At 44.9% G+C, this 16,525-nt stretch overlaps 1 protein-coding gene across 12 annotated transcripts in view; it reads left to right on the top strand.

Moving 5' to 3' along the window:
* The window catches only part of PRLR (prolactin receptor), a 240,297-nt gene that overhangs the window by 119,591 nt on the left and 104,181 nt on the right, over positions 1 to 16,525 (top strand). Inside the window, exon 1 of one of the 12 annotated variants that reach the window (XM_053292104.1) lies at positions 224 to 240. The exons of the other annotated variants lie outside the window; for them this stretch is intronic. The gene's annotated coding sequence lies outside the window, so the exon portion shown is untranslated. Of the gene's footprint in view, positions 1 to 223; positions 241 to 16,525 lie in introns of those variants that run through there. 12 annotated transcript variants of the gene reach the window in all.

Genomic DNA, 16,525 nt, shown 5'->3' with positions numbered 1-16,525 from the left:
TTTGAACAGCCCACAGCATTAGTGGCTGCTGCCCAATCTTCATCCAGGCCAATTTTTATTGGCATTCTTATCACTTGACACCTTTCTGATGCTATGCAGGATGCTATCAACCAATGCTGCAATCTCAGCAAAGGGAGTACAAGGCTTCCCATCTTGTCCCATCTGATAAGCACCCGCTCTTGCAACAATGCCAATCTGTCAATGACTTCATGAGATTCCTATCTGCGTTACTGGAACTCGGTAAGTGCTTTTCAGTTCATGGCACGAATCAGAACGTGGCAGTTCCTGGGCTCCCAGTGACTGCTTGAGGGTGTTGCTTGGTACCCCCAGTTGTGAATAATGCAACTGAAATAGAAGGGAGTGGAGGGAACAGCAGCTGCAGCAACAACATGATCTGCCAGCAACTCACTTTACAAGGTTGAGTGTTAAGGACTTGACCCACATCCTCCACTCCTCTCTCAAAACAGCCCTTTGATGAAGAAGTGTCAGAAAAAGCCATAAAAGGCAACAAGCATCCTTTAAAAAGTGGAAATATTGCCCAGATGAGGAAAATAAAAAAGAACAGAAAGCTCTGGCAAAACAAACATGAGTTGATGATAAAACAAATGAAAGAAATTTGAGGAGCAATTGCAAAAGGCATACAAACACCTTGCAAACATTTATTTAAATAAACCAGGAGCTGTAAATTAACCAGGGATGTGGTTGGACTAACAAATGAATGAAAGAATTACTAAAGGAGAACAGGGAGTTATTTGCATTGACATTTACTGTGAAAGATGTTGGAGAAGTATGCACATCTGGACCATTGTTTGTGGGGAAGGTATCTGAAGAGCTATAACAAAGACGACAAAAGACGAAGTTTCAGAGCTAATTGAAGAAGTAAACATTAACAATTCTCCCAGATGGCACTCACCTAGGAGTTCTTAACAGCTTAAATGTGAACTTGCTGGCTTAGACAAAAATATTCAGCATCATTAAAACCAGCCTTCTTACCAGAGTGGAAGGTCAGGCAAATTACTGTGGCTGGAATGTGCCCTACAAAGCTGCACCTGCTTGGAGGACAGAAAATGACAAATGGATGATGAAAAGCAGAAGCGTAGGGTGTGCCTTATTTGTTAAAGCATATGTAGGAGATGTACATTAATGGATGTGATGAATAAAGGATTGTTTTTAAAGTAGTTACTAATCTGCTTGAAGACTTAGTATAATCATGCTTTCTTCTATTATTTCCCCACAAATCAAGTAGAACCTTTTAATTATGTTGTTTTGTATGCATTATCTTCCATTCTGGAGCATCGCATATCTGCAGTTATGCACATACACTGTTAGAATACTTGATGCCCTGATATTAGGCAGGATTTGCATACTGTATTCCCTTTTAGATTTATTTTCTGTCCGTGTCGTGCTCCCCACCTTGACAAGAGTGCACATAGAAAGTAGGCTATCATATATTTCCTCTGCCAACCTGATTCAGTTAACAGCACCAGTGAAAAGCGGTTTTATGTGCATCCATCTTTAACAAGAATGCAAATGTGTGTAAGTCTAAAAAGCTGTGATATGCTATAATTTGCTATCAGATAATATTGGGCTAAATGGATCAAAGATCTGTCTCAATATCAGGTAGTTCAACATATATTACTGGAGTTGGATCCTAGTAACAGTGTGAGCTAGTGATTTGGCCTTGCACACTGTTGTGAGTAGGACTTTGGAGCAAATGGAATCTGAACCTCTTGCAGCCCATTCAGTTCTGGTTTCATTCATTCCAGGTCAGAAGGGCCAAGGAACAAATGGGTATAAATGGAGGTAGATTTTATGATCTTCACATTCGTTGCCCACCCGTTTTCAGTTTTTTAAAGAAGTCTTATTTCAGTTAGTAGTAGTTAGTACATCTTTAATATGTACTTCACCTCAGGATGCAGCATGTGAATCAGCAATCATATCTCCAGCAATCCTCCCTCTCCTGAAAGTGCACCATGCGATTTGGAAGTAGGTCCCTGAGGGTCATACAACCCTCAGGGATGTATGTCAAGTTTGCACAGAGTGCTTCTGGGGGGCAGAGGGGACTGGCAAAAATCACTCCCTGTCCCTGTTGACTCTGGATTACTAAATGCTGCAGAGGCACATTGCAAGCTCAGCAAGGTGGTCAATCAGTGCTTTTCAATGTATTAGGTTCATACTGTGAGTCAAGAATCAAGTGGTTTACATGTAGCTGCGCACTGTCCTTTTGCTCTCCACAGCAGCATATTAGAGCCTTCTTTTTGTTGCTTTTTGTTGCAAATTGTTAAACACCCCACTAACCCCAACCCAGCAGCAGCAGTGCAGTATCCTGATCTCTGCATAATGGCAGGAGGCAGGTGTGGACGTCTTTGCTGTGCGGGGATGGGAAAGAGCTGTGGGAAGGTTACATTTGGGAGAAGATGTTCCCTAAAGCTGGGAAGCTGAAACACACAGACTACAATGGGGGAAAGAACAAAATTAAAAGACAAAGAAAAGGCAACAGAAATTGTGGACCATTTTTGCCTTGTCAGAAAAGTCATGATCTATTCTAGAGAAAGAGCAATTTATATCACTACCTTAGTAATGTCACAGACACCATTCAGTAGATGCCTGTGATACAAACAGGACTACTGTATTTACTGGAACAGAATTTAAGATGATGCCTTAAAACTATTAGTACTACTACTATGGATATTTATATACTGCTCCTCAACCAAAGTTCTCAAAGCAGTTTACATAGAAAAATAAATACATTAAAAAGATGGTCCCCTGTCCCCAAAGGGCTCTCATTCTACAAATAAACATTAGGCAGATATCAGCAACAGTCTCTGAAGGGGTGTTGTGCTGGGGCTGGATAGGGCCAGTTGCTCTCCCCCTGCTAAATATAAGAGAATAACCACTATAAAAGATGTCTCTTTTGTTCAGTTAGTAGGGGTTAAAAAACAGAGGTTGCTTAAATACAGGTTATACCTGTGTTCACCCAAAAGAAAGGAGACTCTGAATGTGAGATGACCCACCCCCACATTTAACAGGAAAGAATGCGGGGGGGGCTCATCTTGGATTCGAGTAAATACGTTAGACTATTTACTCGATGTTACTCATACATTTGTGTCAAAACAACATGCAATTTTCCAGGAATGGTTGTACAAACAGAAATATGATCCAATGCAAATGATCAACAATTTTATATTTTCCATAGAAAAACAGTGTCACCTGGGCGCTTTCCAGACTAGACCCTACAACAGGGTCAGGACATATCTCGGAAGTGTGCTTCCACACTTCCTGCGTCATGACACCGCGGTCCCTACGGGGACAGCAGGTGCCGTTCACATTTCCAATTCCTTGTTGCAAACCTAATCACTGTGATAAGAGCAAGGACGCCGTACATCCGGCGTGAAAAACTTGCTGTTTTTTCGGGTTGTTAGTTGCTGCAAGACTGCTCCCCCTGCTGTTTATGTCCCGAAAGCGACTTGCCCGAACGGAGGCATTTTGCTACTGTTCCAGCAGCTAGTCTGGAAAGCACCCTGGGAAGAATCTTAGAAACAGTTCAATCCTACTGAGTTGATTATGAGTATCTCGGGACCTAATTAGACTTGAGTTGTGTGTATCTTTCCCCCAGAATTGTTTCTTCTTCTTCTTTTAAATGAAAAGCAGCCTTTGCAATTGCTATGCAGACTGGAAGAGAAGCGAGAAGGAGGGGCGGCTTATCTCTTCACCCTTCAACAGTCTGACTGTTCACAATGATGGACCCTGCAGCTGCTTTCCCAACCATGGGGAAGAGTCCCCCCGTATCTTAGAAACAAACATTAACTATCACTAACTATCACTACCACCCAAAAGTGTGCATTAAGATATTTTCAAATGAACATGAAGGATAAATGATAGTTAAGACTATCTCATGCCATATAAGTTTACCCAGTTCTGTTTTGTCTCCCTTCCCCACCATAAATTACTCCCATGTTACAAGCATACCATATGGGTAATGAAGAACAGATTGGATTCTTTAAAGCCTACCAAGACACATAATTGGATTAAAACTGCCCATTTTCTTTTTGCAAACGAAGTAAGAAAAGCTAGATCTTAAACTAACTTAACCTTTTTTGCCAGTGGCTTTCCACAGCTTGATTGCAGTAGTATTTTCACATTAGTCTTGTAGATTTAGGTCATATTGGTTTAGTTCTACAGCGTACTGTTGCTGTATTCTTATTTACTTGCAAGCTTCAAAATGACATTGCAGTGATGTTCAAGAGTCTAAATAGATTGGAGTGTTTAAGTAGGGCCAGACCTAGGATATATTGGGCCCTGGGCGAGGAGTGCCTTGGGTGCCCCCTCTCCGTGGTTAGTTTATCATAGGTTCCCCCCGCCAGCTCACTTGCAGCCACGGCTGACACACTCGGGGGGGGGAGAGGTGAGTGAGGGAGATGTGATGGCACTTGTGCAGTGCCTTCCTGGGGCTCCGGGGGCCAGGGGGCCACATGGCAGCGCTCCCCTTCCCCCAGATTTCCCAGTGAGCCACGGCTGGGCGCAGGAGCACCTGACTGAACCTGCCACTTGTCTGGGTGGCTGATCCAGCCGCCCAGCAATGAGCGACTGCTCGTGTACGGGGAGAGCCCGTTCTCCCTACCAAACCCCTTGAGGCTCTACACCTTGATCGTGTGTAGAGCCTCAGTGTTTGATTGTGTGAATGGCCGCTTTGTGTTTTGTTGGGGGAAAACCTGCATTCTGTTCGTTAGAAATTACTGCTATTCTTCTTGAAAATATTTTCCCATTGATGGTCTGTTAATTTATTGCCAACCAGTTGTATAATCTGAAGTCACTGAGTTGAACTGTTTCCCATGTGTTGACATAGATAGCTTCCTCCCTCTCGTTTCCTAGTAAAGGATTATGATGAGACCTAAGGGATAAAACTATTGCCAAAAGCTTGAGGCTTGGTCAGGACTGGAGTGAAGAAGCAGGCTAGTACTACCAAAGACTGATGTAAAGATCTTGGGCAGAGTTCTGGGTAACTAAACTAAAATTAGAATGAAAATTTTGTTCCATATATATTCTTTAAATTTTAATCCATATTTAGTCTTTAAAAATTAAATTTTCTAACTTGCCTTTCAACCTACTGTTTTCCAAGGTGTCTAAGAACAACAAAAACCCTGATTAAACCATTGCAAAAATTTAAACTATTTAAAATTAATCACACTAAAATTACAATAATTTTAGGTTATTTAATTACATAATTACAGTATGAGGGGCAATAATCTTTCATTGAACAATGAAGTAAAAGTGTGAAAGTGTTGTGTCAGAAAATGTTGGGTCAGAAAAATAAACTTCTGATGTGTTGTGCATTCATGTTGTCAAACATGGACCACTTTAGATATTACTTTTTCAAGTGTTCATCTACAAAGTTTCATGTGTACATTTAAACATGTAAACGGGAATGTGATAGATGTGTTTGCAAATGTGTACCATGCACATACACTAGTCAGAGAGCCATGATTGGCTGCAGCTTCCTGTTGAGTGTACACAGCAAGAAAACTGGATTTTCCACTCTATCTGGAAAAATCTGGATTTTCTACTAATGTGTGAAATGGGCCTTAAGAGCAAATGTAATGGGATGCTGGACACATGTCGAGTGCATAACCAAAAAGCTCTTATTCATGTTGAAGCTTCACAATGCTAATATTGCCTTTAAGTGGTTTTACCTCAGCATTAAGCTCTAAGGGCTTAGAGCTCTGCGATATGAACAATTCAACTTCATTTTACTTTAAATACCAATATTTACCCTTAACGTTCTTTTATTTGGGTTTAGATTGAAATCTGTATATCTGATCAAAGATCACAATAAACTGAACTGAATTGATAAGTAATGACTGACATCCAGACCAACACTGCATTAGTGCCAGGATGTTGCTTGAGCTAGTTCCACTAAGTCAGAAATTTGTGTTCCAGACTAGTATTGTACCAGTCCAAAAGAGGGTACAGTTACAGTTATGCCTTGCCAACCACGGTTTTACCAACTGCTGTTTTGAGTATATGCGAATAGGAAATTGTGACAGGTCTTGCCAGCCGCGGCCTGAGTATCTGTGGTTGGTGAGGTTTTCTAGTGATCTGGGGGGTTTCAACAATTTTGGGGGGTTCAGAGGTTCAATCTGCTCATTCCTCTTGCTGACCTTGCTGTCCCTTGCCAATTTAAAATGCCTTTGAGTGATTGGGGGGGGGTTGATCTGCTCATTCTTCTTGGTGACTCTTGAATTTTTTACAGCAATTACAGGATTTTTTAAAGCATTTTTTGGTATTTTTTCTGTATTTTTAGGTCTTTTTGCGGTCGTGGTTCCCCTAACCCCCTGTTTCCCATAGACTCACCAAACACAAATTTGCCAATGGTGAGGTTTTGCCAGAATGGAACCCTAGCGGCTAGATGTACTTGCTAGGGCTGTGCAATTGTAATGGTCCGACAGAGATGATAGTAGGAAATCTGACTAAAATCCCTGTTGCCATCTGAACTCCTTGGAGCTGATTTGGAGAGACTTCCTGTGCAAGCCAGGACGCTTTCCAGACTAGCTGCTCACCAGCAGCAAAATGCTTCCATTCGGGCAAGTCGCATTCGGGACGTAAACAGCAGGGGGAGCAGTCTCGCAGCAACTAACAACCCGAAAAAACAGCAACTTCTTCACACTGGATATACAACGCCTTGCTCTATATCGCAGCGATTACATTTGCAACAAGGCATTGGAAATGTGAATGCCATTCTGCTGTCCGCATAGGGACTGTGGTGTCACAACACAGGAAGTGTGGAAGCACACTTCCAAGATTTGTCCTGACCCTGTTGTAGGGTTTAGTCTGGAAAGCACCCAGCTTCCAGCCTGATTTAGAGGAACTGCAGCTTGGAAACTGGAGGGAGAGGGGGTCAAAGGCAACCCCTGCTTGAGACTCTCTGGCTCTGTGGATCACTTATGCAAGGTTGCCTTTATCCCCGCTTCCCCCTATTTCAAGGGTGCAGTTCCTGAAAATCACCAATATGGGAATTCCAATCCCATTCTGACCAACCAAAGGTTTTGCTGGCAGCATATAAGCCCTCCTAATAATTTCTCTGTAGGGTTTGGTTGGATCAAATTTGATATTTCTTATAGTGCACAAACTAGTGCTTGCACAACCGGTGGTATACCTCTTGTTCTTGTAATGTATAGCCACCACGTCTGGTCCAAACACTGTTGTTTTTATTAACAAAGGAATTCACAGAGCACGCACTTCAGGCAGCATCCATCTTGTGGCTCACAGCTCACAAACTGAAGGAGAAACTCACTAAACACACTGAGCACCAGACAAAGATAACCCCACTGAGCATGCTCAACAACCCAAGCAAGTTAGACTACTAACAGTCTAGAGATAAGACTTCTAAACTACAAAAGCATTACAGTTCTCCCTTTGAAAACAACAGCATTGCTTTCTTTTTATTTTTTAGACAAAGAGATAAACAGAGAAACATAAGAAAAACAGGAAAAAAAGAAATAAGATATCAAGGAAAGCAATTTTTAAACATATTTCTATACTTCCCCAAACCTGCGTCACTGGGTGGTCTACAATCAAAATCATTTAAAACATTAAATCAATTAACAAAATCATTTAAAACCAACATTAAAAATTTAAACCATGAATCTAATTAAAAGCCTGGGTGAATAAATGTGTCTTCGGTGCTCTTCGGAGGCTCTTATTGCAACAGGGAGCGCATTCCAAAGTTCAGGGGCAGCAGCGGAGAAGGCCTGTTCCTGAGTAACCACCAAACGAGTTGGTGGCAATCACAGATGAATCTCTCCAGATGATCTTAACAGGCAGTGGAGCTCATGGCGAAGAAGACGTTCTCTTAAATACCCAGGGCCCAAGCTGTTTAGAGCTTTATAGGCAATAATCAGCACCTTGTATTTTGCCCGGAAAATTATTGGCAACCAGTGTAGTACTTTCAACACAGGAGTAATATGGTCTCTCCTAGATGACCCAGAGACCAACTGGGCTGCCGCATTCTGGACCAACTGCAGTTTCCGGACTATGTACAAAGGCAGCCCCACATAGAGTGCATTGCAGTAATCCAGCCTAGAGGTTACCAGCATATGTACCACCATTTTGAGGTGGTGCATCTCAAGAAACGGACGCAGCTGGTGTATCAGCTGAAGCTAATAAAAAGCACATCTGGCCACCACCTCAACCTGGGACACTAGGGAGAGGTTCGGATCCAGAAACACCTCCAGACTCCATACCTGTTCCTTCCGGGGGAGCATGACTTCATCCAGAACTGGCAGATCAAAATCATCTCCCGAGTTCTGACCCCGCACAATAAGTACCTCTGCCTTATCTGGATTCAGCCTCAGTTTGTTATCCCTCATCCAGGCCATTACTGCCTCCAGGTAGGCATTTAGGGAGGCTATACCTTCTCCCGATGATGTTGACATGGAGAAATAGATTTGGGTGTCATCAGCATACTGATAACAACATGCAACAAAACTCCTCATGATCTCTCCCAGCGGTTTCATGTAGATGCTAAACAGCATTGGAGACAATATGGAGCCCTGAAGGACACCATAGGAAAGTTCCGATTTGGAAGAACAACAGTCTCCAAGGGACACCATCTGGAATCTGCCTGTGAGGTAGGAGCGGAACCATTGCAAAGCCATGCCTCTCACCCCCAATCCCCTCAGACATTCCAGAAGGATACTATGGTGAATAGTATCGAAAGCCGCCGAGAGATCCAAAAGGATCAACAGAGTCACACTTCCTCTGTCAATTCCCAATTAGAGATCATCCATCAGACCAACCAAGGCAGTCTCCACTGAAAGCCAGTTTGAAATGGGTCTAGATAATCAGTTTCCTCCAAGACTGCCGGGAGCTGAGGGGCCACCACCTTCTCAATCACCTTGCTCAGCCATGGAAGGTTGGAGACAGGCCTGTATTTGCTTGATCCTAGGCAGGCTTCTTCAGAATTGGTCTAATGATTGCCTCCTTAAGACATCCTGCCCTCCCTCAGAGAAGCATTTATAATCTCTACCAGGCTCTTTACAACAGCCTCCCTGCCAGATAGTATAAGCCATGTCGGGCAAGGATCAAGAGGGCAGGTAGTAGGCTGCACCATTCCAAGCAACTTGTCCACATCCTTAGGAGTCACAAACTGAAACTGATCCAGGGTCATCACATTAGAAGAGCTGCTGGACACCTCGGCATCAGATTCTGTAACAATTGTGGAGTTTGAATCCAAGTCGACCCAAATGCAAAAGATTTTGTCCACAAAAAACTTATTAAAAACATCACAGCAGGTAATTGTTGGTTCCAAATACTGATTAAAGGGGGAAGGGTAGCACATTAGCTCCTTCATGGCCCTGAACAACTCTGCTGGATGTGAACTTGTGGACACAATATGGGAGGAAAAGAATCGCTTCTTCGCCGAATGTATCGCCTGAGCATAGATCTTTAAATGTGCTCTATGTAATAATCTGTCAGATTCAAGTCAAGCCTTTCTCCACTTGTGCTCTAGTCGTCTACCTTGCTGCTTCAGTCCCCGTAGATCTTCTGTATACCAAGGGGCCAGTTTTGAAGCAGGTCAGAGAGGACGCTTATGAGCCATCGTGTCCACTGTCCTGGTGAGCTGATTATTCCAATTCTTCACCAGAGTGTTGACAGGGTCACCAGCAGAACCAACATTAAATCCCTCCAGGCTTCTTGGAATCGTATTGGATCCAGTAGCCTTCTCAGGCGGACCATCCTAATAGGCCCTCTGTCCCTGCGGAGGTGGAATGTGGTCATAAGTCCAACCTTAACCAAATGGTAGTCCGTCCATGACAATGGGGAAATCACAGGAGTCCCCACCCACGGAACACCACCCTGTTTAGAGAGAAAGACCAGATAAAGTGTGTGACCAGCAATATGCATCAGTCCCGAGACCACTTGGCATAGGCCCATAGTTGTCATGGCTGCTATGAACTCCTGCGCTGCCCCAGACAAATTGGTCCCAAAGTGAACATTGAAATCCCTCACCACCACAAGCCTGAAAGACTTCAACGCCAAAACCGAGACCAAGTCTGTCAGCTCAGTTAGGGACTCTGTTGGCCAGCAGGGCAATCGGTACACCAACAGAAGTCCCAGTCTATCCCTGGTGCCCAAAGTTAGGTACACACATTCAATATGGCCAGACATCTTGACAGGAATCCTGGCAAAGGAGATATTGTTCTTATAGACCACAGCCACTCCACCTCCCCTCCCACAACCCCTACCCTGCTCCTCAACAGAGTACCCTGAAGGGAGAGGCCGCAACCAGACCGGGCCACCAGCCTCCCCCAACCAGGTCTCTGTAATATATACCAGATCGGCCCCTTCATCATTCCATAAGTTTCAGGGAATGATGCGAGGCTATCTTCTATGCTTGTTGCACAAACACAATGCTTGCACATGCGAAACCAGTCCATGACAGATCAAGCAACTTTGAGCATCATCTAAGCTTTTTAATTTGTTTTAAGATGATTGGTTCCCCCCCCCTATTATTGTGGATTTTATGCTTTTATTCTTGTATTATAAGCTGTCACAAGCACTTGTGTACTGGAGGGGGAGGATATACATATTTTTAAATCAATAAACACAAAATAAATAAGCAACCTTCTTGCATGTGTGCATCTGTGTTTGTTGCAACATTTGTGTAGATTTCCAGCCAATAACTTTAAGTGCTTGTCTTACTGGCCATCTTGCCGGTAATAAGTATTTGGAACGGGATGGCAGGGTTGCCTAAAAGGGCTGATTTCACAGCAGTTGCATTGGATTGCATTATAAGTAACCTGAAATGTTGTTCTAGTGTTGTAGGTTGAGCTAGTATCACTCTGTTAGAAACAGCCATTTTGCAAAATGTATCATATCTAGATCACATGAAGTACTTATGAGCCAGAGAAACAGCTTGACCAACTAATTTTTTTAATGGCAGAAACTTAATCTTTCCTGTATAATCAGAGGAGATGAGGAGGAGAGATGATTTCCTCTTCCATTTATCTCAGTTTATTTAGTTTGCACTTTGGCAGCACTTTTTGTCATCAGGACTTGTTTCCACAAGTCAGCAAAGCTGAAGTAAAATCCAGGATGTGCACAGAAAGGTACGCATACTCTGACTGATTTGCCAATTTATGCATGGTGATCTTTCAGTGAGAGGGAATTACCCAGGAAAAAAGCAGAAGTTGTTTCTACTTGACGCCACTTGAAAAATGTTGTCCTCCCCCCGCCCCCCCTCCTCAATAATGCAATTTCACAATAGTACTTGGAATGTAATCAATGTTCCTTTACATGCAGGCTGGTAAAAGCAACTTGGAAGACTCTCATTTGGTAGAGGAAATATTGTGCATTCTTAATAATGGCAGCATTGCCTAAATTATCCTTTTAATTCCTATGGTACTACTTTGAGTAATTGTCCTCATCATGTCAGCCAATGAAATTTGTATAATATTTCATTCAGTGAAATGAGCACCCTTGTGTCCACTAAATTCCGCAGGGTTTTGTTTGTGGACAGCCTATCCCTTGTTTCTGACTACATGTGATTCCTCCTCAGGGCCATCTGTTTTCTTGGCTAGCTCCGTAGTTCTACCCTTTGGAGACCCCCAATGCAGTTAAAGCTGGGTGTGAGTTGTAGTGCAATCCTATAGGGCTATTCACACAACTGGGCGGGCACAGGGGCAGGCGGGTGGGGGAGGGAGGGAGGCTGCTCAAACTCACCTCCTCCCCCACAGACGAAAACAAACAGGCTGCTGGAAGTGCAGACTATGCCCCCAGATGAGCCACGCTGTATCATGTAGCATGGAGCTCCAGAGGCTGAGACAATGTGTCCTGGCCTCCAGATATCCCACAATGCACTGCACCATGGATGTGTTGCATTGAGGTGATTCCATGTCAGAAGGCCACTCTAGGCACCCATCTCTGTGTCTCCTCAGGCTGTGTGCAGCCTGAGGAGACACACGATCCTGGCAGTCAGGTTTAGGAGCACTTGCTCCCTTAACCTTGGCTAAGAGCCAGGCTTGGGAGCAGAGTTAGGCTGGGTGGGAGAGCAGCTTAGTCCCGGCTAGGCTGCTCATGAGAACAGCCTCTAAGTTAAGTCAAGTCAAGCTAAGTAATTCAAGTTTGCCAAGTTACCCCTGCTAACTTGGCAAAGAGGCACCTTTTAACATGGTGATTCTCTTTATTTAGCAGGGGAAGAGTAACTGGCCCTATCCACCACCAGCACAGGACGTCCAGTGACTGTTGCTGGTGTCTATCTGATGTTTCTTTTTAGATTGTGAGCCCTTTGGGATCCATCTTATTTATTCATTATTTCTCTGTGTAAACCACCCTGAGCCATTTTTTGAAGGGTGGTATGGAAATTGAATTAATAATAATAATAATAATAATAATAACAACAACAACAACAACAACAACCCCCAGTGAGGCACTACCTTGGCGTGGTTGTGGGGCTTGTGTGCTCTGAGGAAGGTGAGAGCTATGCCAGAGGTCCAACCATACTGGACAGGTCTCACCAGAGGAGCCAGACAAAGAGTGCCTCTCCCATCAACTATATGGTGAGACGTAACTTTAATAAATCTATACCGGATCGGTCATAGCCCGGGTCAACAAGGACCGCGCCAGGTGCTATAGTTCCTGGACATCTGGTGGCAAGTGGGCAACAGGACTCAGGATCTTCAGTTGAGCAACCAGGGCTGGAGACTGCAAGGTTACTGGAAGAAACGTCGCTTAACCGAAAAATATATATGGAAAATGCCAACAAGGAAATAATGATCTGCTATTACAAGTCTAGTCCAACTAGAAGAGGTTATTTAAAAAGAATGTACCCAATTTGGAAAGAGAAGCATCCAGATACAGAAATAACAGAACAAAGGCTAGCAGACCAGAGAAGATTCATAATAAGAAATAAAGTATTCACAGGAGTTGAGCTGGAAGAACTGCAAAGACCAACACAGGCTCAAGACATGGAAGAAGAATTACCACCAATTGAAGAAGTTGCTCAGGCGCAGGTGGAGGAGGTGTTGGAAATAGAGGATGCCACTGTTGCTGAACTGTTTCAAAATCAAAACCAGGCAACCTCCCCTTTGCCTTCACCTCAAAAACCCAATGCCGTTTAACAGAAAAGCAACAAGTACTAAAGCAAAAAATAACTGAGCACATGAACCAAACAACCACCAGGGTTCGACTTCCAGCTCTAAAAAACAGTTGCCAAAAAACAACTTGCTCAGGCATTAAAAGATGTCAATGCTGCACTTGCAGAAATAACAACCAATAATTTGCAAGAAACAAACCAACTAATGTACAGTGCAGCAACAATAACAACACAAGAGCTCGGATATAAGATCAGTGGACCTGTAAAAAAAAGAAAGCAGTACATCACCTAAATGGAAGATTAGATTAGAAAATGAAATTTCCAGGCTTAGATCAGATGCTAGTAAATTGAAAGATATGAAAGACAAGAAGCTGAAGATGAAAACACCAAACAGTATTTGATCCAAAAATACCACCTAGATTCAAGGAAAATTAGAGAAGTCCTGGAAATAATAAAGCAGCAAATAGCAGTGTCAAAGAAGATTAGCAGATATGAAGCCAGAATTACACAACACAGGCAGAATCTCCAATTCCAGTCGAATCAGAGACGTTTCTACCAAAGCATAGAAGGAGAAACTGCAAGAAACCTAGAAACACCAAATAAAGAAGAAACAGTGCAATTCTGGGGGAAATTATGGGACAATCCAATAGATTATCATAAAAAAGCAGGCTGGATGAAAGAGGTCAAAAAATGTAACCAACAAATGCAAGATCTAATAATAACACCAGAATTAATAAGTGAAAGAGCAAAGAAAATTAAAAATTGGACTGCGCCAGGCGACGATGAACTGCATGGCTTTTAGCTTAAACACCTAACAAGCCTTCATAAACAACTATCAAAACAGTTCAATCACATTTTGCAAGGAGGTGCTATTGAACAATGGCTAACAACTGGGAAAACTCATCTCATCATGAAAGACCCAGCAAAAGGTGCAGTTCCAAGTAATTATAGACCGATCACCTGCCTGCCAACCATGTTCAAATTATTAACTGGAATAATAGCAGATGAAGTGATGCAACACTTATTAACTAACAAACAGCTTCCAGTTGAACAGAAAGGAAATTGCCCGAACACCAGAGGCACAAAAGACCAGCTGCTGATTGACAAAATGATTTTAGAAAATTGCAAGAGAAGAAAAACCAATCTAAATTTTGCATGGATTGACTACAAGAAAGCCTTCGATTCATTGCCTCACACATGGATACTAAAATGTTTAGAAACAACTGGTGTCAGCAAAAACATTCAGATATTTATAAAAAAAGCAATGAGCATGTGGAGTACACAGTTAACAATCAATGGTGAGACACTTGGACAGGTTAGCATTAGAAGAGGCATCTTCCAAGGGGACTCACTATCCCCTCTGTTGTTTGTAATTGCCATGACCCCACTTTCACAAATACTAAACAAAACAGGCCTCGGATACCAAACATCTATAACATCAAGTCAAATCAACCATCTGCTGTATATGGACGATTTGAAGTTGTATGGAAAGTCCCAGTCAGAAATCGAATCACTGCTAAACACTGTCTGTATATTCAGTAGTGATATAGCAATGGAGTTTGGACTAGACAAGTGTGCTGCATTAATAATGAACAGAGGGAAAATAAAGGATTCGCCTTCTTTATGTTTGACCTCAGGCTCCCAAAACAGTAGGCTAAATATATCAACATATTCACCTTTAAGTATCTTTTCCCTTGTAGCTGGGAGCAAGTGGAAGTCCCATGCCACCATAGGGGGCATGTTGTGTAGAAGGCAATATGCCCATAGGGTAGAAGCCCGCCTGTCCCTCAGTATTAGAGACTGCACTTGGAACAGCCCCTGAAGGTGGTGTCAGTGGACCTGAAGCGGGCCTATTGCCCAGCCAAACCTGTTCCGCTGCCCCCTGAAGACCCGCGGTGACCCCTGGAAAAGCCAAGGGGAAACCCAGACCCCATGGTTGTGTGTAAGGGGACCAGTACGGGGCTGGTCCCCAGCCCCCCATGGCAGGCATTGGCCAGGGAACAGGAGGCCACTAGCCGGTGCTGCCAGGGGGTGTCGGTGCTGCCGGGCGGTGTCGGTGCTGCTGGCTCACCTCCTCAGCCAATGGAGCGGCTGGGTCCGCAGGGAACTGGTCCACTGGCAAGGCGGGCTGGGGAACCATCGGCGAAGGTAACACCGGAACAGGATCAGCAGGTGATGAAGGCGGTGGAACTGCAGGTGAAAGCTGCCCCGGAACAGGACCACTAGGCGGCGGCGCACCTGGATCACCTGGCTCTGTGGGAGGAAATGGGCCAGCAGGGGCCCTGCCTTTCTCTAGCGCTTCCAACCTGCTGGAGAGAGATTTTAGCAACTGGGTCCTGGCAGTACCTCACGTCCGGCGAGGAACCTTGGGAGGCACCCCCCCCACCAGACAGGCCAACACCCTTATCAGAAGGGACCGCCTTGGCCTTTTCCAGCACTTCCATCCTATTGATTAGGCCCCTGATGAGCACCATTTCCTCGTCCTCCTCATCCGAGGAAGACCGGGGGGGGCAGGCCTCTTGGGCTGCCGGATGGGCCGCCCCCCTTCTTTTCCTTAGCCTTCCTGGGCATTTGGTCCCGCCTTGTCCTCAACGAAAGGGAACACACGACAAATACTGTAAGGTGAATATAAGCCACTAAACCAGCCCTTAAGGAGCAGAGAAACTCACAGGGCCTTGAGAACCCAAACAAGAAAACTTTAAAGCAAGCAGCTAACAGGAACCCACCCTCGCCAGAAGCCTCTGGTGCTTAGGCAGTAAAACCAACCCCCCCCCCCAACTATAGCCGCTGCCCACCAGCCGAAACCCACAGCCCTAATGGGCACCAGTACTCCCAAAACGCCTCCCCAACCCAGCTAAGGCCCCCACCCTAAGGCCCCAACCGGCAGGGATACCCCACAACCAGCAACCCAGCTAAGGGAGAGTGAGGGGGAGTGAGGGGGGGATGGGCCCAAACCAGGGGGCTAAGGCCCTCGACGAGCAGGCCCCGGCCACCAAACAGAGGGCCACCAAGCGGAGAGGAGGAGGGGAGAACAAACCCGAGGGCTAAAGCCCTCAGAAGGCGAGCCCACGCAGCCAATGGAGGCTGAAAGGCCGAGCGCCGCTCCGCGGCCGGGATGCTGGTGCGGCCGCCGCCGCCGTCCTTTCCTGCACCCCCACGGCGAACCCGAAGGCCCCGCCGAATGCCGTCCTCGCCCACTATCGGGTGTCCCCGCCTAAACTACCCACAAGAAAGGAGCTCGCAACAGGAGCTCCTTCCTCTAAGATTGCCCAGGCCAAACTGAAGAGCTTGAGGGGTGGATCAGCCGATTGCGGCTGAAACCACGCCCACAATTCCAAAGGGGCCAATCGACCCGCTTCTTGGGCCTCGTGCGGGGCAGGGCTGGGACAAACTCCCTCCCCTCCGCACGAGGCCAAGGGGAGGGGGATTCTG

The sequence above is a fragment of the Hemicordylus capensis genome, chromosome 2, assembly GCF_027244095.1.
Source record: "Hemicordylus capensis ecotype Gifberg chromosome 2, rHemCap1.1.pri, whole genome shotgun sequence".
Classification (NCBI taxonomy): domain Eukaryota; kingdom Metazoa; phylum Chordata; class Lepidosauria; order Squamata; family Cordylidae; genus Hemicordylus; species Hemicordylus capensis.
The sequence above is the reverse complement of the archived record's forward strand: the minus strand, read 5'-3'. Positions and strand labels throughout refer to the sequence as shown.